Genomic DNA, 21,497 nt, shown 5'->3' on the forward strand with positions numbered 1-21,497 from the left:
GTAGGCAGAACCGTGACTAAGTTGGAGACGATGTGCCACTTCGTCAATAGTTAATCGTCTGTCTAAGAGAATCATTTCATGTGAACACTCAATGGTTTCTTCATTTGTGGGGTTAAACCGTCATCCGGTTCCTTCATCGTGCGTAACATTTGTGCGACGATTTCGGAATTTTTCAATCCATTCGCAGACACTCCGTTGTGGCAAAACACGATTCCCATACTGTACCGAAAGTCTTCGATGAATTTCGGCCCCTGATACGCCTTCCAACCACAAAAAAACGGATCACTGAACGTTGCTCTTCTATGGTGCAAACAGACAGGCGAGCAGCTATGATTAACGGCACGACAGTGACAACGAAACTAATCTAGCAGCTTGAAAACTGCGAAGATATAACAACAAATAATCAAAGCACGCGTCATCAACGTAAAACGACAGTACTGCCAAAATAAACAAAAATATAACTAAATTGCGGATAATAATTGACTTGCCCTCGTATCTTTTATCTTGAAGTGCAGGTAACGTACACTGGTGTCCAAAATTTTAGCAAACGCTGTTTCCTTGTATTGTGTCTAATTCGAGGTATAATCTTACAAAACAGATGTCCGTACAGTCGCGTTCTGCACGGATGATGGCATTCCGGTCGATGGAAAATCACGTCAGCCGTGGTGTCAGGGCACCTATCAAACGGAGTAGTGTTTGGCGGGTAGTCCCACATCCACAACCGCTGTGTACACAGTCACAGACGGTGCAGTATGGCACAGAGAAGACGTCCTACCAGACTGTACATCTACATCTACACGGTTACTCTGGAATTCACACTTTAAGTTCCTTCCTACTTCTCTACCATTCCACTCTCGAATGGCGCATGGGAAAAGGAACACCTAAATCTTTCCGTTCGAGCTCTGATTTCCCTTATTTTATTATTATGATCATTTCTTCATTCATAGCTGAGTGTCACAAAACTATTTTCGCATTCGCCGGCCGGCGTGGCCGTGCGGTTATAGGCGCTACAGTCAGGAACCGCGTGACCGCTACGGTCGCAGGTTCGAATCCTGCCTCGGGCATGGATGTGTGTGATGTCCTTAGGTTAGTTAGGTTTAAGTAGTTCTAAGTTCTAGGGGACTGATGACCACAGTAGTTAAGTCCCATAGTGCTCAGAGCCATTTGAACCATTTTTTTTTATTATTTTCGCATTCGGAAGAGAAAGTTGGTGATTGAAATTTCGTAAATAGATCTCCCCGCAAAGAAAACCGCCTTTGTTTCACTGACTGCCACCCCAACTCGCGTGTCATATCAGTGACACTCTCACCCCTATTGCGCGATAACACGAAACGAGCTGCCCTTCTTTGCACTTTTTCGATGTCCTCCGTCAATCCTACTTGGTAAGGATCCCATACTGCGCAGCAATATTACAGCAGAGGACGGATAAGTGTAATGTACGCTGTCTCTTTAGTGGGTTCGTCGCATCTTCTAAGTGTTCTGCCAACAAACCGCTGTCTTTGTTTCGCCTTGCCCACAATATTATCTATGTGGTCTTTCCAATTTAGGTTGCTCGTAATTGTAATTCCTAGGTATCTAGTAGAATTGGCAGCCCTTAGATTTGTGCGCTTTATCATATACACAAAATTTATCGGATTTCTTTTAGTACCCATGTGGATAACCTCGCACTTTTCTTTGTTTAGTGCCAACTGCCACTTTTCGCACCATACACAAATTTTCTCTAGATCATTTTGTAATTGGAATTGATGGTCTGATGATTCTACTAGACGGTAAATTACAGCGTCATCTGCAAACAATCTAAGGGGGCTGCTCAGATTATCACCTAGATCATTTATGTAAATCAGGAACAGCAGAGGGCCCATGACACTACCTTGCGGAACGCCAGATACCACTTCTGTTCTACTCGATCATTTACCGTCTATCACTACGAACACTGACCTCTCTGAGAGGAATTCACGAATCCCGTCACACAACTGAGACGATACTCCATATGCACGCCGATTCATTAGTAGTCGCTTGTGAGGAACGGTATCAAAAGCTTTCTAGATGGAGGGCCATAGAAAGAGTGGAAGCAAGACACTGGCAAACTGACGTGGCCCGAAGGCTAAATGTGAATCGTTCTGTTGTTGATCGGATGTGGCGACAAGTTATAGAAACCGAAACAGTATCCCGAAGACCACGGCGGGGCCCAGCACGTGTAATATCAAAAGGAGAGAGTCGTTATTTGGCTTAGCACTGCACGCCCACTGGCATTTGACCTCGCAGCATCCGCTGCACGTCCTGTAGCGAGGCAGAGTGGCCTTTATTGTCGGAGACCTGTACGTGTACCTCTGATGCGTCTTCACAGAAGGGAATGTGTATTGGAGTCGTCGACATGCCACCCGGACGGTCGAACAGATGAGTCCCGATTTGGTCTGGAGAGTGATTATCGACGCATTCGTATGTGGAGGGAACGTGGAAACGATTTCGGAATCCTTAATGGTGTGGGCAGGGTTATGTTAACCACTCCAACACCTCTTCGTGAAATTGTACGGGTGAATCAGCAAAGTTTAAATGGTGTCAGGTATCGCGACGAGATCCTCGGACCTCATGTGCCGCTGTAGCAAAGTCGTGTGACTGACGACAATGCTCGAACTCGTGAAGGACGGGTGGTCGATGTTTTCTTGGAAACGGAATATACTCCACGTGTGGCCTGGCCTGCTCGCTGTCCAGATTTGAATCACGTACAGTATGTCTTGGAAGCGCTAGAGAGACAGGTTGCGTCAAGTCAGCATCCAGCAACCACTCTCCAGCAAGCAGCTCCGCAGGAATAATGCGCGCTATTGCTTCAACATGAGACGGATGACGTTATTCACAGCATGCCCCGTCGTTGTCATGCCTTTATTGCAGCCAGACCTGGTAACACCCCACATTGAGCACATTAACCAGTTGTCGGAATGTCTGTGCAAATTCGTTAAGTTGGAAAATACGAAGAACATTTTTGTCTACCTTTATGCATGTTGCAGTTGTTTACGTTCTGTATTGTTTTGTGACAAAATAAACGCAACCTTGCAAAATTTCCGTTTGTTGCTTTAATTTTGGACACCAGTGTATTCAAGTTTTTGTGTACACACACACACACACACATATATATATATATATATATATATATATATACTGCTGGCCACCGTAAATGCAACACCCTGAAGGAAGCATCCGAATCAAGTGGAATTTACACCATGGGTTTGCAGCGATGAGATATGCAACTGATTAGAATTTCAGCGCAGACGCACATCGCGCGCGCCTGTGGCGCCACCTCATAGCGCCATTTAAGGCTTGGCGATTTCGACGAGTGTGCGTTCGGCACGTGTGTTTACCTTGTGGTTGTTTCACAAGACGATCAGTTATGCCTCTTAGACAACAGCGAACATCGTTTGATCAAGTATCCGAGTTAGACAGAGGAAGGATAGTGGCTTACCGAGATTGTGGATTATCATACAGAGAAATCGCTAGTCGTGTTGGACGAAACCAAACAACTGTAATGCGGATATGTGACCGTTGGATGCAGGAGGGTACGACGGACCGACGTGGTCGATCGCATTCACCTCGGTGCACCACTGCACGTGCTGATAGGCAAATTGTGCGCATGGCAGTGACGGATCGCTCAGTGACATCCCGAATCATAGCACAGCACATTGCGTCTGTAACGCATCATCCAGTGTCTGCGCGTACCATTCGACGCCGTTTACAGCAGAGTGGTCTGTCCGCAAGACGTCCATTGCTTCGTCTACCATTGACGCAGAACCACAGACGTCTCCGTCGCCAATGGTGTGATGACAGACGGATGTGGACGGCAGAATGGAATGACGTTGTCTTTACTGACGAGGCACGCTTCTGTCTGCAGCACCACGATGGTCGGATTCGAGTGCGGAGACACCGTGGAGAGAGGATGCTGGACAGCTGCATTATGCACCGCCACACTGGTCTTGCACCGGGTATTATGGTATGGGGCGGTATTGGATATTACTCTCTCACGCCTCTACTACGCATTGCCGGTACTTTAAATAGCCGGCGCTACATATCCGAGGTGCTGGAGCCAGTTGTCCTTCCTTACCTTCAGGGCTCGGCCACAGCCATATTTCAAGAGGATAATGCGCGACCACACGTGGCACGCATTGTCCAAAGGTTCTTCGTCAATAACCAGATTGAATTGCTTCCCTGGCCGGCTCGCTCTCCGGATCTTTCGCCGATAGAAAACATGTGGTCCATCGTTGCTCAACGAGTGACCCTGATTACATCCCCAGCTGCCACACCAGATGATCTTTGGCAACGTGTGGAAGCTGCTTGGGCTGCTGTACCCCAGGAACACATCCAACGTCTCTTTGACTCAATGCCGAGACGTGTGGCAGCGGTGATCTCCAACAATGGCGGCTACTCTGGCTACTGATTCTGGCAGGAACCACATGTCACAGACGTCTGTAAACGTAATCATTTGATACTTGGTCAACGTGTTATCTACAAAATAAATTTTGTTGTGCTACCTCTTGTCTTTCTTGGTGTTGCATTTACGGTGGCCAGCAGTGTATATATTTCGTCGTGCGTTCTTTTCGTTGCTCGAAGGATATCAGTGTGATTTTCTAGATCCACCAATGTGTTGGTAAAAATATTTCTTGAGGTATGGATGTTATGACGTCAGGGTTCAGTGGTGTTGTATGTCCAGTGATCGTGGAGACCAGTTGACCGGACCACCATCCCAATGCATCTTTCCGGAGATGTTGCATCCAAATAGGCACGAACGTCTAACGCCAGTTGGAAAATTAAGTTCAGGATGTCCTGCTGGCGCAACCAGGGGAGGTATTGGCTATGATTGTCGTTTCACTTAAGAAAAAAGGTCTTATTATTTTATCGTGCATAAGACCGCACGACACGTTCAGCTTAGGGCTGTCTCTGACCGCCTCACACTCAGCGTGCGGATTGTAGGACCCCCAAACCGGTTGACAACATCGTTCAAATGACGTGTGGCCTCATCTGGGAGAAGGACACGTTTCAGATAGTGATCATCTTCCTCAATCTCAGCCAGCACGGCATAGCAAAGTCATAACGGCACTGTAACCCGTTGTTTGGAGGGACTGCACGATCTTGACTTTGGATGCAGGGAAAATAAGTTGTTTATGTCGGATGCGGTGCACTGATGTCGTCGGAATCGGCAGCTCACATGAAGCTCTGCGGGCTGACTTTCTTGGGACTACTCATGAAGGTATCTTCTCACTGTTTGAACTGCCTGCGCCGTAGATGCAGACCCGCCTGTTCTACGGAGGTCGCCTACGTTCCCTGTTTCCTCAGACTGCGCATTCCGCATCTTGATGTTTCTAACATCTGGTAGCTTTCTGTGGTGCTATGTCTCGTATTTGCTCTGGACTGTTTTGCTGACCGTGTCTCGTGATACCAGAGGGCACATTGGGCTTTCTCGTGGTCTTCGGCCGGCCGGTGTGGCCGAGCGGTTCTAGGCGCTTCAGTCTGGAACCGCGCGACCGCTAGGGTCGCAGGTTCGAATCCTGTCTCGGGCATGGATGTGTGTGATGTCAAAAAAATGGTTCAAATGGCTCTGAGCACTATGGGACTTAACATCTGAGGTCATCAGTCCCCTAGAAGTTAGAACTACTTAAACCTAACTAACCTAAGGACATCACACACATCCATGCCGTCCGCAGCTCCTGGTCGTTTGGTAGCGTTCTCGCTTCCCACGCCCGGGTTTCCGGGTTCGATTCCCGGCGGGGTCAGAGATTTTCTCTGCCTCGTGATGACTGGGTGTTGTGTGATGTCCTTAGGTTAGTTAGGTTTAAGTAGTTCTAAGTTCTAGGGGACTGATGATCATAGATGTTAAGTCCCATAGTGCTCAGCGCCACATCCATGCCCGAGGCAGGATTCGAACCTGCGACCGTAGCGGTCGCACAGTTCCAGACTGAAGCGCCTACAATCGCTCGGCCACTGCGGCCGGCTGTGTGATGTCCTTAGGTTAGTTAGGTTTAGAGGACTGATGACTTCACATGTTATGTCCCGTAGTGCTCAGAGCCATTTGAACCATTTTTTTGTGGTTTTCTATATGTTGTTTGCAATTGCTATTCGATTCCGCTGTTGTTACATCAGTGGGCCCTGTAACAAGCTAACAGTAAGTACGTGCGTACACAAACACTTCAATATGTCACATGCAATTCAAGATACAAAGTATTTGTCGTGTCATATCTATGTCTTATGAATGTTTTTAACCAGGGAAAGACTTCTGGAACATCCAGTATATTCATCCCCATCAATCCGTTAGTTTCATTTCAGTGTCTTTAATTTATTTCATATAAATGGACGTATCACACTTGATAATAGATGACCGACGTTACATTCAGAAGAATAGAAAGGGATGTACGAAGATCGGTTTGGTTTCAAGTAGAGAAAAGATAGTCGAGAAGCAGTTTTCAAATTTGCTTTGTTATTGAAAGTAGAGTGAAGGAAGCCTTCGTCATTGTAAAAGGGAATGAGGTATTCGCAATTGTTAGGAGATATGGGCTGGCGAACATAGGTGATTAATCTATAAAAACAAAAGTGAGGGTAGTAAGACTGGAAGGTAAAGAAAGCTGAAAGGCCTGCTTGCATTTTACCATCACCGTGCTTCAACTTTTACTTCGAAGAAGAAAACTCGAAAGTGAAAAAAAGTTCGAAAACAGATAAAAGTACAAGGGAAAGAGATACGAATGCTACGTTTTGCAGATGACGTTATACTGTCTCCCGGCTGCACCTAAGAATGCTTAGCAAACCAGTAAAGGAATCATCAGAGTGCCTAGCACAGACATAGGATAAACAAAGCAACAGACATAGGATAAACAAAGCAAACGCGAAGGCGATGACTAACATGGAAGAAGTCAAAGAATTCTTCTGTTTAAGAGGCAAGATTGCTCACGGTTTCCTAAGCAAGAAGGATATCACAAGTAAATTGGCACATGCAGAGGTCGATTTCCGGCATAAAGCCGCTCTACTTACAGATGTAAAAGCTGAGGAAGAAGTTCGTGAAAGTCTGTCTCTGAAGCAGAGCGGATGGTCTCCGTGAGTAGGAGACGGCTGATACCCATCATAATATCCTTGTCGTATCCGGTCTCCTCCTCCTCTCTAATAGGGCTGTAAAAGCAACGACCACAGGCTGTACCGTATGTATTCGGTACTGCGGTGACACATACGGGGTACAAAGTACTCGTTACTGGTCACTTTCATTACTGGACGTCATTTCCACTGAGCAGTTACTGCACTCATGAGAACAGGTAAACGAACTTCCACAATATATCTCTTAAATTGCCCGTTTCTGAGTGACAAATGCCCTTTGTGAATGGTAAGGGTTACCCCAGAATATAATGATGTGTGTCATAAGCGAATGAAAACAAGCATGGTAGACTAATTTTCGTTTTGGAAGCTCAGCTTTAGCAGATGCTGTTGTAATGGTAAATATACCGGCATTTAGTTTTTTCACACGGTCCTGAACATGGGATTTCCATGACGACGTAACAGGTAAATACCTAGGAATTTACAATGTTCAGAGTCGCTAATTATATGCCTATTCTGTGTAATTAAAACGTTAGTTTTAGTTGTTGAATTATGTGTTAAAAACAGTAAAAACTGAGTCTTACTATGATTTAGAATCGGTTTATTTTCAACAAGCCATTAACTTACGTCTTAAGTTGCAGTGTTTGATACATTGCGTGTGCTACAGTCAGCATCCTTCACTACTACCAAGCTAGTGACATCAGCAAACGGAAATACACTCCTGGAAATGGAAAAAAGAACACATTGACACCGGTGTGTCAGACCCACCATACTTGCTCCGGACACTGCGAGAGGGCTGTACAAGCAATGATCACACGCACGGCACAGCGGACACACCAGGAACCGCGGTGTTGGCCGTCGAATGGCGCTAGCTGCGCAGCATTTGTGCACCGCCGCCGTCAGTGTCAACCAGTTTGCCGTGGCATACGGAGCTCCATCGCAGTCTTTAACACTGGTAGCATGCCGCGACAGCGTGGACGTGAACCGTATGCACAGTTGACGGACTTTGAGCGAGGGCGTATAGTAGGCAAGCGGGAGGCCGGGTGGACGTACCGCCGAATTGCTCAACACGTGGGGCGTGAGGTCTCCACAGTACATCGATGTTGTCGCCGGTGGTCGGCGGAAGGTGCACGTGCCCGTCGACCTGGGACCGGACCGCATCGACGCACGGATGCACGCCAAGACCGTAGGATCCTACGCAGTGCCGTAGGGGACCGCACCGCTACTTCCCAGCAAATTAGGGACACTGTTGCTCCTGGGGTATCGGCGAGGACCATTCGCAACCGTCTCCATGAAGCTGGGCTACGGTCCCGCACACCGTTAGGCCGTCTTCCGCTCACGCCCCAACATCGTGCAGCCCGCCTCCAGTGGTGTCGCGACAGGCGTGAATGGAGGGACGAATGGAGACGTGTCGTCTTCAGCGATGAGAGTCGCTTCTGGCTTGGTGCCAATGATGGTCGTATGCGTGTTTGGCGCCGTGCAGGTGAGCGCCACAATCAGGACTGCATACGACCGAGGCACACAGGGCCAACACCCGGCATCATGGTGTGGGGAGCGATCTCCTACACTGGCCGTACACCACTGGTGATCGTCGAGGGGACACTGAATAGTGCACGGTACATCCAAACCGTCATCGAACCCATCGTTCTACCATTCCTAGACCGGCAAGAGAACTTGCTGTTCCAACAGGACAATGCACGTCCGCATGTATCCCGTGCCACCCAACGTGCTCTAGAAGGTGTAAGTCAACTACCCTGGCCAGCAAGATCTCCGGATCTGTCGCCCATTGAGCATGTTTGGGACTGGATGAAGCGTCGTCTCACGCGGTCTGCACGTCCAGCACGAACGCTGGTCCAACTGAGGCGCCAGGTGGAAATGGCATGGCAAGCCGTTCCACAGGACTACATCCAGCATCTCTACGATCGTCTCCATGGGAGAACAGCAGCCTGCATTGCTGCGAAAGGTGGATATACACTGTACTAGTGCCGACATTGTGCATGCTCTGTTGCCTGTGTCTATGTGCCTGTGGTTCTGTCAGTGTGATCATGTGATGTATCTGACCCCAGGAATGTGTCAATAAAGTTTCCCCTTCCTGGGACAATGAATTCACGGTGTTCTTATTTCAATTTCCAGGAGTGTATTTTAGACTCACCTATCATATTAGAAGGCATGTCACTGGTATATATAAGAAACAATGCTGGTCCCAGCAGTGCCGGCTGCTGTGGCCGACCGGTTCTAGGCGCTTCAGTCCGGAACCGCGCTGCTGCTACGGTCGCAGGTTCGAATCCTGCCTCGGGCATGGATGTGTGTGATGTCCTTAGGTTAGTTAGGTTTAAGTAGTTCTAAGTCTAGGGGACTGATGACAGATGTTAAGTCCCATAGTGCTTAGAGCCATTTGAACCACTTTTTTGGTCCCAGCAGTGGTCCTTCAGGCACAGCCCACTTAGCCGTGCCCCAATTGGACGCCACCTCACAGCCGTTCTCCTTGCTGTGGAGACGTTTTGTTTCTTAAAGTTTGAAAGGAACCAAATTCTGGCACTTCTCTTATTTCATAACCGTCAAACTGCTGCAGTAATATTTAGTGATCAACTAACATATGAATAGCGGATAAAATGTGACGGAGCAGGAACTGCAGGTCAAATGGTTATTTTGCGATGGCAGATTCGTGGTTAAAGTTATTTTTCGATGTCAGATTTGATATCATACTTCTGGAAGTAGATCGCCGCGTGGGTTGGTTTCTGTATTACAGCCTGGGTGCAACGAGAAAGAATGCCGTTCCTAGCTGCCGGCAGATTAAATAACTATGAAAAGTGCGTTGTTTTGGTACTATTTGTTCAAATAAAGTGCGGAACATGGCACTTCGACATTTAAAATGTTAACACTTCTGTCACAGTACCTTGCTACAGAACCGGTGGTGAATTACGGTGAACATCTCAAGAGTTAGCTGAGTATATCGGCAGAAATAACGGGCTGGAATGTGTGTCAGTTGTATAAAGACCCATCAATTGTCCTTCTGGCTTGCGCTGAAGATTGCCTAATTTAGGAAGACAAAACTAATATATGTTAGAGACACACACAGATCCCGCACAGTTCGGTCACACACGCCATCCATTGCACGCGCAAAACGTACCTGGGAGTATGTAACTGGAGGATTACGAATACTGGAGGCGCTTCCAGAATCGACTGCGTGTGGGAAAGAAAACATGACGACTGACGAAATAAGTTATACCCATATTCTCCGCTGAGAATAATGGGTTGGAGGAATACGAAAACTTCCGACTCGAACCGACTCGGGCACGAACTGCATGCAGGGAAGAAAACATGTGAGTGACGAAACATTTCCGGCGGTAACGTAACGGCGGCACTTCGAGTCTTGTGGAAGCAACGAACACAGACGAGATGCTACAGTTTCCTATAACCGGGCTATTGACGATTCGTCAAACCCGTACCTTCATCACCCGTGATGTAGGAGCACAGTAAGTGAAACCTGGCCAAACAGCTCGAGGCGTTCGGTTTGTATCGCTACTGCCAGTTAACGCGGCAGACGCATTTGCACATCGAGGTCGCGGGCGCGATTTCGCCACGGCGTTATACAAGGACGGCGGCTTCTGAATCCGCGGAAGACCGCCAGGTGATTGCGTATTGTTGTCGCTTCTGCTAATGACGTCCGGATTCCTTCCCGTCAGTGCAGCATTTCGTGAGGATGGTGGTGTAAGCGGCGGTTCTGGAGCTTCTGGGAGAGCAGATAGGCTCGCGAGTACGAGGTTTTTAAAAGATCCTAGGGTAAGCCTCGTGTACTGGATCCAGTAAATTAATCCCTCTATAATTCTGACAGCTCCTTCTGTCTCATTCTTTAAACAGCGATATTACTTTCCCTTGTTGCTATCCTCTTCAAATGGCTCTGAGCACTATGGGACTTAACTTCTGAGGTCATCAGTCCCCTAGAACTTAGAACTACTTAAACCTAACTAATATAAGGACATCACACACATCCATGCTCGAGGCGGGATTCGAACCTGTGACCCAGGCGGTCGCGCGGTTCCAGACTGTAGCGCCTAGAACCGCTCGGCCACCCGGCCGGCAGTACGAGGTCCTTACAAAAGTAAGGAGTGAGGCATTGGACTAGCATTTCGCTGCAAGCGTCTCCTAGCGCTGTTCCAGACAGTAAAAACAAAGGATTGAAACCCACTTTAGCACACTGCAGAAAAAAAAGGAAGGACATTGCTTATACAGCTTGGCCCACGGTAAATAGTACATTTGCAATTGGCCACCCAGCTAATACACTACTGGCCATTAAAATTGCTACACCAAGAAGAGATACAGATGGTAAACGGGTATTCATTGGACAAATATATTATACTAGAACTTACATGTGATTACATTTTCACGCAATTTGGGTGCATACATCCTGAGAAATCAGTACCCAGAACAACCACTTCTGGCCGTAATAACGGCCTTCATACGCCTGGGCATTGAGTCAAACAGAGCTTGGATGGCGTGTACAGGTACAGCTGCCCTAGCAGCTTCAACACGATACCACAGTTCATCAAGAGTAGCGACTGGCGTACTGTGACGAGCCAGTTGCTCGGCCGCCATTGACCAGACGTTTTCACTTGGTGAGAGATCTGGAGAATGTGCTGGCCAGGGCAGCAGTCGAACATTTTCTGTGTCCAGAGAGGCCCGTACATGACCTGCAACATGCGGTCGTGCATTTTCCTGATGAAATGTAGGGTTTCGCAGGGATCGAATGAAGGGTAGAGCCACGTGTCGTAATACATGTGAAATGTAACGTCCACTATTCAAAGTGCCGTCAATGCGAACAAGAGGTGACTTAACATCTGAGGTCATCAGTCCCCTAGGCTTAGAGGTACTTAAAGCCAACTTACCTAAGGACATCACACCCATCGAGGCAGGATTCGAACCTGCAAGCGTAAACAGCTGGGTGGTTCCGGACTGAAGCGCCTAGAATCACTCGGCCACAACGGCCGGCCTCGGAAAGTAAAAAGAACTATCAGCTGTTTTAAAATGATTCAGTGTAGGGACACAAGCAGTGTAAACGTTCACAGCTTCTCTTGACTGAGCTTTGCTTATTGACCTAGATTATGCAGCGAAACATGTGGAGCTTCTGAGTTGAATCGGAGCACCTGGTGCACAATCGCCAGCCGCAACACATTCGACAACAGGCGCGCCGCCACACTGGGAATCCAATAGCTCGGTGCGAGAACAACTTGTTTAGGAGCAGTAGCTACGACAGAAACGCGTTTAAGGCGCGATCTGAAAACCCACTGGCAGGAATTCGCGCCAGACGGTGTGGATCTTGTCAACGACGCGTGCGTGACGTCAGCACCGTGGCGAGCGGTTCTCACGCGAAGGATTTACGCGAAAGTGGCCTCGCCTTATCAAGTGTTATTTTGTTGTCTGCTCTGTAAGCGGTGCGGATCAAAAGACTCTCGTGCATATTCGCGACGATAGCGCTTGGCGGACGTAGCAATCCGGCTCTGTCTCTATCAGTTACCAGCGTCCAAAGGTCGCTCTGGCGTTCGTTGTGTGGGACGATGTTCAGAAGGCCCAGACAGTCATACGAGGTGTGTTCAAAAACACACCGGGAATTTTTGTATTTTGAACGCCACCGCTTTTATCTATCCACCAAACACTTCAAGAACTCGATTTTACGGACAGCTGTTAGGTCTCTCAGCGATCTACATCTGCATCTACATGGATATTCTGCAAATCACATTTAAGTGTCTGGCAGAGGGTACATCGAACCACCTTCACAGTTCTCTATTATTCCAATCTCGTATAGCGCGCGGAAAGAATGAACACCTATATCTTTCCGTACGAGCTCTGATTTCTCTTATTTTATCCTGGTGATCGTTCGTCACAGTTTTCTTAATTTTTTGAAACAGGTAAGCCACAAGGGGTTGCATGCGCCGAAAATGGAGACTGGTGCATCGTTACAGTATTGGTTTTGGCTAAAAAATCACAACCAAGTGACGAAGTGTTGGCAGGTTTATTATTTTGGGATAAAAGCCATTAATTGTTTCGCCACAAATCCGGCCGTTTTCTTCTGGATTGCATCAAGCAAAGTACGTTCAACCTGTAGATTGTTCAGTCTTGTGACGAGAACTTACCACGCACTACGTCGTTAAAACTGAGCACAGTGAGCATGATGTTCACATGTGACTGCACTTCTCAGGTTTCTTGCTGTCTGTGCCATACAAAACACTTACTCTGGCACTACTGGGCCGTAATTTCGACAACACACCCGTTGTTGTTGTTGTGGTCTTCAGTCCTGAGACTGGTTTGATGCAGCTCTGCATGCTACTCTATCCTGTGCAAGCTTCTTCATCTCCCAGTACCTACTGCAACCTACATCCTTCTGAATCTGCTTAGTGTATTCATCTCTTGGTCCCCCTCAACGATTTTTACCCTCCACGCTGCCCTCCAATGCTAAATTTGTGATCCCTCGATGCCTCAAAACATGCCCTACCAACCGATCCCTTCTTCTAGTCAAGTTGTGCGACAAACTTCTCTTCTCCCCAATCCTATTCAATACCTCCTCATTAGTTACGCGATCTACCCACCTTATCTTCAGCATTCTTCTGTAGCACCACATTTCGAAAGCTTCTATTCTCTTCTTGTCCAAACTGCTTATCGTTCTTGTTTCACTTCCATACATGGCTACACTCCATACAAATACTTTCGGAAACGACTTCCTGACACTTAAATCTATACTCGATGTTAACAAATTTCTCTTCTTCAGAAACGATTTCCTTGCCATTGCTAGTCTACATTTTATATCCTCTCTACTTCGACCATCGTCAGTTATTTTGCTCCCCAAATAGCAAAAATCCTGTACTACTTCAAGTGTCTCATTTCCTAATCTAATTCCCTCAGCATCACCCTACTTAATTGGACTACATTCCATTATCCTCGTTTTGCTTTTGTTGATGTTCATCTTATATCCTCCTTTCAAAACACTGTCCATTCCGTTCAACTGCTCTTCCAAGTCCTTTGCTGTCTCTGACAGAATTACAATGTCATCGGCGAACCCAAAGTTTTTACTTCTTCTCCATTAATTTTAATACCTACTCCGAATTTTTCTTTTGTTTCCTTTACTGCTTGCTCAATATACAGATTGAATAACATCGGGGAGAGGCTACAACCCTGTCTCACTCCTTTCCCAACCACTGCTTCCCTTTCATGTCCCTCGACTCTTATAACTGCCATCTGGTTTCTGTACAAATTGTAAATAGACTTTCGCTCCCTGTATTTTACCCCTGCCACCTTCAGAATTTGAAAGAGAGTATTCCAGTTAACGTTGTCAAAAGCTTTCTCTAAGTCTACAAATGCTAGAAACGTAGGTTTGCCTTTTCTTAATCTTTCTTCTAAGATAAGTCGTAAGGTTAGTATTGCCTCACGTGTTCCAACATTTCTACGGAAACCCAACTGATCTTCCCCGAGGTCCGCTTCTACCAGTTTTTCCATTCGTCTGTAAAGAATTCGCGTTAGTATTTTGCAGCTGTGACTTATTAAACTGATAGTTCGGTAATTTTCACATCTGTCAACACCTGCTTTCTTTGGGATTGGAATTATTATATTCTTCTTGAAGTCTGTGGGTATTTCGCCTGTCTCATACATTTTGCTCACCAGATGGTAGAGTTTTGTCATGGCTGGCTCTCCTAAACTATCAGTAGTTCTAAGAGGTTAATACGCACAACTAAATGAAACAAAATAAACAAATAGACGGGAACACATAAAGTACTGGAAAATGTCTGCGTGAAAAGAATACTAGAAAACGGTGCTTCGCATAGGGCGGGATTCCCCCAGCTTTTACAGCTTTTATTTGTGATGTGTAGTGGCTTTGCCGGTGGAATATATGACACAAATTATCTTCTTTCCGCAGGAGACACCGCAGTGATGCCCCCGCCATATTGAGAACTGCCCGTCCGGCTCGATCCCGCTAGCAGTAAGGTGACGCCGAGCACAGACAGGTACGTGCGCGCCTCTGAATCAGTGGCACACACCTGCAGAAGTGAACGGCTGCGCTTAACGATGCAGCTCCCGCACTGGCTGAATCGCACTGCTGCCAACCGCGACAGCCGAAAGCGAGGAGCGGCATTTGAACTTGCAGCTGGCGCGTTGCGAAACAGGCCGCGCGCCGCCTCACAGGCTCATTCATACCACTTGGCCGGGACACAATGCGCCACCAATTCAGTCTGTGTTGCAGAGGCCCGGTTGTCGGCGGGGCGCTTCAGCAGGCGTGGCAACTATTTTAGGGAATGAATGAGGAGATGAAACATCTTTGACAGCGTAGGTTTTAATGACTGAAAGAATACGTTTCGCTAGCAAGAGTGGCTGGCATTATCAAAGCTTGACTCTTTATTGCTGGTGGCACACTGGAGTGAGCTCGCGGCCAGAGATTATAGGAGGGTGAGTCAAATGGAAACCTTAAATTTTTTTTTCAGTATTATTTATTGTGCAGAATTGGTACAAAGCTGTGTCACTTTTAAACATAATCTCCGCCACGCTCAATGCAAGTCCTCCAGCGCTTACAAAGGGCCTAAGCTCCTTCAGAAAAAAAATTCTTTTGCTAGTCCGCGCAACCACTCATGCACCGCGTGGCGTACCTCTTCATCAGAACGGAACTTCTTTCCTCCCATTGCGTCTTTAAGTGGTCCAAACATATGGAAATCACTTGGGGCAAAGTCTGGTGAGTATAGTGGATGAGGAAGACTCTCAAAATGGAGGTCTGTGATTGTTGCAACTGTTGTGCGGGCAGTGTGGGGCCTTGCATTGTCATGTTGCAAAAGGACACCTGCTGACAACAATCCACGTCGCTCTGATTTGACTGCAGACCGCAGATGATTTTTTAGGAGAACTGTGGTCACTCTAGGCATGTAACGCTCCAAAATGACGCCTTTTTCGTCCCAAAAGAGAGTCAGCATAACCGTCCCTGGTGATGGCTCCGTTCGAAACTTCTTTGGGTTTGTGATGACGAATGGCGCCATTTCTTGCTCGCTCTCTTCGTTTCCGGTTGGTGGAAGTGAACCCAGGTTTCGTCCCTAGTAACGATTCTTGCAAGGAAGCCATCACCTTCTCGTTCAAAAGCGCCGAAGAAGTTCTTCACAAGCATCAACACGTCGTTGCCTCATTTCAGGAGTCAGCTGCCGTGGCACCCATCTTGCAGACACTTTGCGAAACTGGAGCACATCATGCACAATGTGTTGTGCTGAGCCATGACTAATCTTTAAACATGCTGCAATGTCATTCAGTGTCACTCGGCGGTTTTCTTTCACTATGGCTTCAACTGCTGCAATGTTCTATGGAGCCACAGCTCGTTGTGCCTGATCTGGACGACCAGCATCTTCCACTGAAGTCACACCATTTGCGAATTTCCTACTCCCTCGTAGACTTGCTACTGTGACAAACATGCATCACCGTACTGAATCTTCATTCGTCGATGAATTTCAATAGGTTTCACACCTTAACTACGCAAAAACCGAATAACAGAACGCTGTTCTTCCCTGATGCAAGTCGCAAGTAGGGCGGCCATCTTTATGCTGATACTGCGACGGTATGTGTGCATTTGCACTACGCTGCCACCTACAGGCCATTTTGAACGCTTCTTGTACCACGCTTACCAACTTACACGATAACGGCGCGAAATTTCGATTTGTTATTACAAATTTAAGGTCTTCATTTGACTCACAGTCGTATGTACCTAGCAGACGAAAGCCCGAGAGGGCTTTTCTGTGGTCATTACCACTGCGGTTCCCCGCTTAATACCTGATACGGACGTTCGCTGAAGCACAGGAATAGAGGGTTCGTTCACCTTGAGTCTTTCTTATTTCTTCTTGAAGCTGTTGTCATGTTTGTGCACCTCTAAGGCTTTCCTGAGCAAGCACGCGTGGAGCTCTTCTCCGCGCAAGAAGCTCGGTGTCGTCGAATTTTACTACGTGCTCGGTCTCGCACAACGCGTGGACAACCACGGCCGATTTCCCCACCTGCCCCAACCTACAGTGCCGCTCTCAAATCTCCGCCATCTCTCTCCCCACATCCACCACTGCTGGCGGCTCACTTCCAACTGCGCAACGCTACGCGCTATTAACATCCAACTGCCCACTACAATAGAGAATTTTTCAGCAATGCAAATCAGACACAGACTGCACACAGCACAGCCAGTGATTTTCATATAGAGCGCTACTTGGCGTTACCAATATAAAAACCTAAACAGCCTACTTACACACCGCCGGTCACATAAAAGTGTCACGAAATGAAACACTCGGCGAAGTGACACATATGAAAAAGAAATGTCGGGTACGGCTTTTCTGGCATACATTGCCACGGCGACCGGCAGAACCTGCCGCATATTCCGCTAACACGTTGTAAAGACTATTTTTAAACCGAGAAAGAAGATCAAAAAGTGTCTCAGATAGGGAAAGGACAAAAAAGGGACCCACTTGCAATGTCTGGAATACACCGCGTGCCTTGTACATGTAAGTAAATACACTGTCTGTTCTCCATTAAACTCTTTCATTTGCCACCTTTGCCTACCAGTAGTTAGTGCCTTGAGTAGTTACAATCTTTTATTTAGCTGCCAATATTGGCGCTCGCTGTATTGCAGTAGTTCGAGTAACGAAGATTGTTGTGAGGTAAGTGATTCATGAAAGGTATAGGTTGTTGTTAGTCAGGGCCATTCTTTCGTAGGGATTACTGAAAGTCAGATTGCGTTGCGCTAAAAATATTGTGTGTCAGTTTTGTGAATGTCTGAGTACGTTCAGTTTTGCTCAGCTGTTTGAAAATCAAATTACATAAGATGTTTATCAGCACAGTGATTCAACATTTTTTCTATGGGGACGTTACATAAAGGGGACGTGACAGGTGTACTCACCGCACCGCAGAACACTTTACAGACATTGTATCTCCCGCCCGAGCTGCGGACCACATATTCGTCTTATGCGCGTTACAAGCCCATTTATCATCTCTCTTTTCTGGCTCGCATGGTGGTCTGACAGCTTGTGGAGGTATCGGTCTATCTGTGTCGGTTTTCGAAACACACTGCAGCGAAGGTTCTCACCATCCCTCGTAACAAGCTGTTGGTTCTTTTCTACACTACTGGCCATTAAAATTGCTACACCAAGAAGAAATGCAGATGATAAACGGGTATTCATTGGACAAATATATTATACTAGAACTGACATGTGATTACATTTTCACAAAATTTGGGTGCATAGATCCTGAGAAATCACTACCCAGAACAACTACCTCTGGTCGTATTAACGGCCTTGATATGCCTGGACATTGAGTCAAACAGAGCTTGGATGGCGTGTACAGGTACAGCTGCCCATGCAGTTTCAACACAATACCACAGTTCATCAAGAGTAGTGACTGGCGTATTGTGACGAGCCAGTTGCTCGGCCACCATTCACCACACTTTTTCAATTGTTGAAAGATCTGGAGAATAAGCTGCCCGGGGCAGCAGTCGAACATTTTCTGTATGCAGAAAGGCCCGTACAGGACCTGCAACATGCGGTCGTGCATTATTCTGCTGAAATGTAAGGTTTCACTGGGATCGAATGAAGGGCAGAGCCACGGGTCGTAACACATCTGAAATGTAACGTCCTCTGTTAAAAGAGCTGTCAATGCGAACAAGAGGTAACCGAGACGTGTTACCAATGGCACCCCATACCATCACGCCGGGTGATGCGCCAGTATGGCGATGACCAATACACGCTTCCAATGTGCGTTCACCGCGATGTCGCCAAACACGGATGCGACCATCATGAGGCTGTAAACAGAACCTGGATTCATCCGAAAAAATGACGTTTCGCCATTCGTGCACCCAGGTTCGTCGATGAGTACACCATCGCAGGCGCACCTGTCTGTGATGCAGCGTCAGGGGTTCCGCAGCCATGGTCTCCGAACTGATAGTCCATGCTGCTGCAAACATCGTCGAACTGTCCGTTGCAGATGGTCGTTGTCTTGCAAACGTCCCCATCTGTTGACTCAGGGATCGAGACGTGGCTGCACGACCCGTTACAGCCATGCGGATAAGATGCCTGTCATCTCGACTGCTAGCGTTGGGATCCAGCACGGCGTTCCGTATTACCCTCCTGAACCCACCGATTCCGTATTCTGCTAACAGTCATTGGATCTCGACCAACGCGAGCAGCAATGTCGCGATATGATAAACCTAAATCGCGATAGGCTACAATCCGACCTTTATCAAAGTCGGAAACGTGATGGAACGCCTGTCAACTGCTGTTTGTGTATGAGAAATCGGTTGGAAACATTCCTCATGTCAACACGTTGTAGGTGTCACCACCGGCGCCAACCTTGTGTGAATGCTCTGAAAAACTAATCATTTGCATATCACAGCATCTTCTTCCTGTCGGCTAAATTTCGCGTCTGTAGCACGTCATCTTCGTGGTGTAGCAACTTTAATGGCCAGTAGTGTACCTCCGTAGTAAATTTTGTGTTGGCGTGGACACTGTTCAGGTGCCTTAGGAGGTCACCGAGCTATTCGTCACCATAGCGCTACACAACGAAGGTGATGCCTGCATATCTGTACCACGCCTTATGTTTACTACCTACTAAGCCCAGCGCCTGTGCTTCGATATGTTCCACGAAGAAACTGGCCACCACTGGAGTGTGTAGAGCTGCCCATTGCGGCGCCTTCCGGTTGTCTGTACTAGGGTTTCAGTCCACATTTAAGAGAGCATGCGTGGTGTCTACGCTACAGGGTCTGTAGCTAATAAGGGCTGCAAGCGTCGAAAATAATACGTACAGTGGCAGCTGTAGTGGAGAAGAGTAGAAGAGTACTGCTCTCTTGAGTGTGGAAGTGAAAGTCGAGTACAGAGAAGACGTTCGGTCAGTCACTGATCTTTTATTGCGAGCATCTCCCCCGGAACGCGTTCCTTCCATATCGATGGCTAAGGAAAGTGTTACAACTCAAAAAATGGCATTTTTGAGCTATTACCATCGCTTGTATACTTTAATGTAGGCAAGTGTAATGTGCCGCGAATACATAGAGAGAAATATCCTTTATCATTTAGCAACAATATAGCTGGTCAGCAACTGGAAGCGCAGTTAATTCCATAAATTATCTGGGAGTAGGCATTAGGAGTGATCTAAAATGGAATGACCATATTAAATTAATCGTCGGTAAAGCAGATGCCAGACTGAGAATCACTGGAAGAATCCTAAGGAAATGCAGTCCGAAAACAAAGGAAGTAGGTTACAGTACACTTGTTCGCCCACTGCTTGAATACTGCTCACCAGTGTGGGATCCGTACCACATAGGGTTGATAGAAGAGGTAGAGAAGGTCCAACGGAGAGCAGCGCGCTTCGTTACAGGATCATTTAGCAATCGCGAAAGCGTTACGGAGATGATAGATAAACTCCAGTGCCTTGCAAGAGAGACGCTCAGTAGCTCGGTATGGTCTTTTGTTGACATTTCGAGAACATACCTTCACTTAGGAGTCAAGCGGTATATTGCTCCCTCCTACGTATATCTTGCGAAGAGACCATGAGAGTTTTGTTTAGGGATTTAAATAAGTAAGGTTATAATTCAAAAAATCATGCAAAACAAAATGTTGACGAAATTTAAAAATTGGAAAGTTTTTAGAGCATTAAAGAATATTTGTTCCTATTTTCATTGTTCTTATATGAATCCCTTATTTACCAGCTACAGTTAAAAATTTTGAATGGTTCTGCTGTAAAATCTTGATTTTTGCGTTGGAACATTTGGCTTCTGAGTCATCGACGCCTCTATGTGACCTTTTCTGCACCTTATCTGCTCAGGCGATCGTTTCCAGCAGTTTTCCCCAAATTAGCAAAATCACCCTCTATAGCTCGGGAGTGCAATTTTTTGAAATCACACATATGAGTGAAACACAAGAGCGTGCTATACTGAGCATCACGCCTTTGCAAATATTTCAGTTTGTTGACATTAAACGTACGAAAAAGTTAATACATGCGATGTGCCCACTGTATTGAACCTAGTGGCTTTGAAATAAACATCAATAATAAAATGAATGTAGCATAATCACGGACAATGAAACTATAAAAACAGAGAAGTGACAACTGTTATCTCGTGTATCACGATGGTTGTCGGACCCCCCATAAACACGTTCGTTTACGATGGTAAAGCCCAGGTCTGTTTTAGTGTAGTCACCGTAGCCGAGCCTGACTCAGGTACAGATGACAACTGCAGTACTCGGCCGTCTAACCGCCTTTCCGCTACGTGATTTCCTCTGGCAGAGCTATGCGGCATACAGTGCAAATTTCGGTGTTAACCACATCCAGCTACGAGTCAGTGGACGGCGTCACGACACGATACCCCTGTCCGTATATCGATATCCGGTCAGTTGCGGACAGAAGTCTCGTATATTTCTGTAATTTCGAAACGTGCTCCCCAGACGGCGTGCAGA

At 46.9% G+C, this 21,497-nt stretch overlaps 1 long non-coding RNA gene across 1 annotated transcript in view; it reads left to right on the forward strand.

Moving 5' to 3' along the window:
• The window catches only part of LOC126484573 (uncharacterized), a 327,761-nt gene that overhangs the window by 55,118 nt on the left and 251,146 nt on the right, over positions 1–21,497 (forward strand). Inside the window, exon 2 of the long non-coding RNA XR_007587882.1 lies at positions 14,969–15,056. This is a non-coding gene — a long non-coding RNA (uncharacterized LOC126484573). The remainder of the gene's footprint in view (positions 1–14,968; positions 15,057–21,497) is intronic.

This window comes from Schistocerca serialis, chromosome 6, assembly GCF_023864345.2.
Source record: "Schistocerca serialis cubense isolate TAMUIC-IGC-003099 chromosome 6, iqSchSeri2.2, whole genome shotgun sequence".
Lineage (NCBI taxonomy): Eukaryota > Metazoa > Arthropoda > Insecta > Orthoptera > Acrididae > Schistocerca > Schistocerca serialis.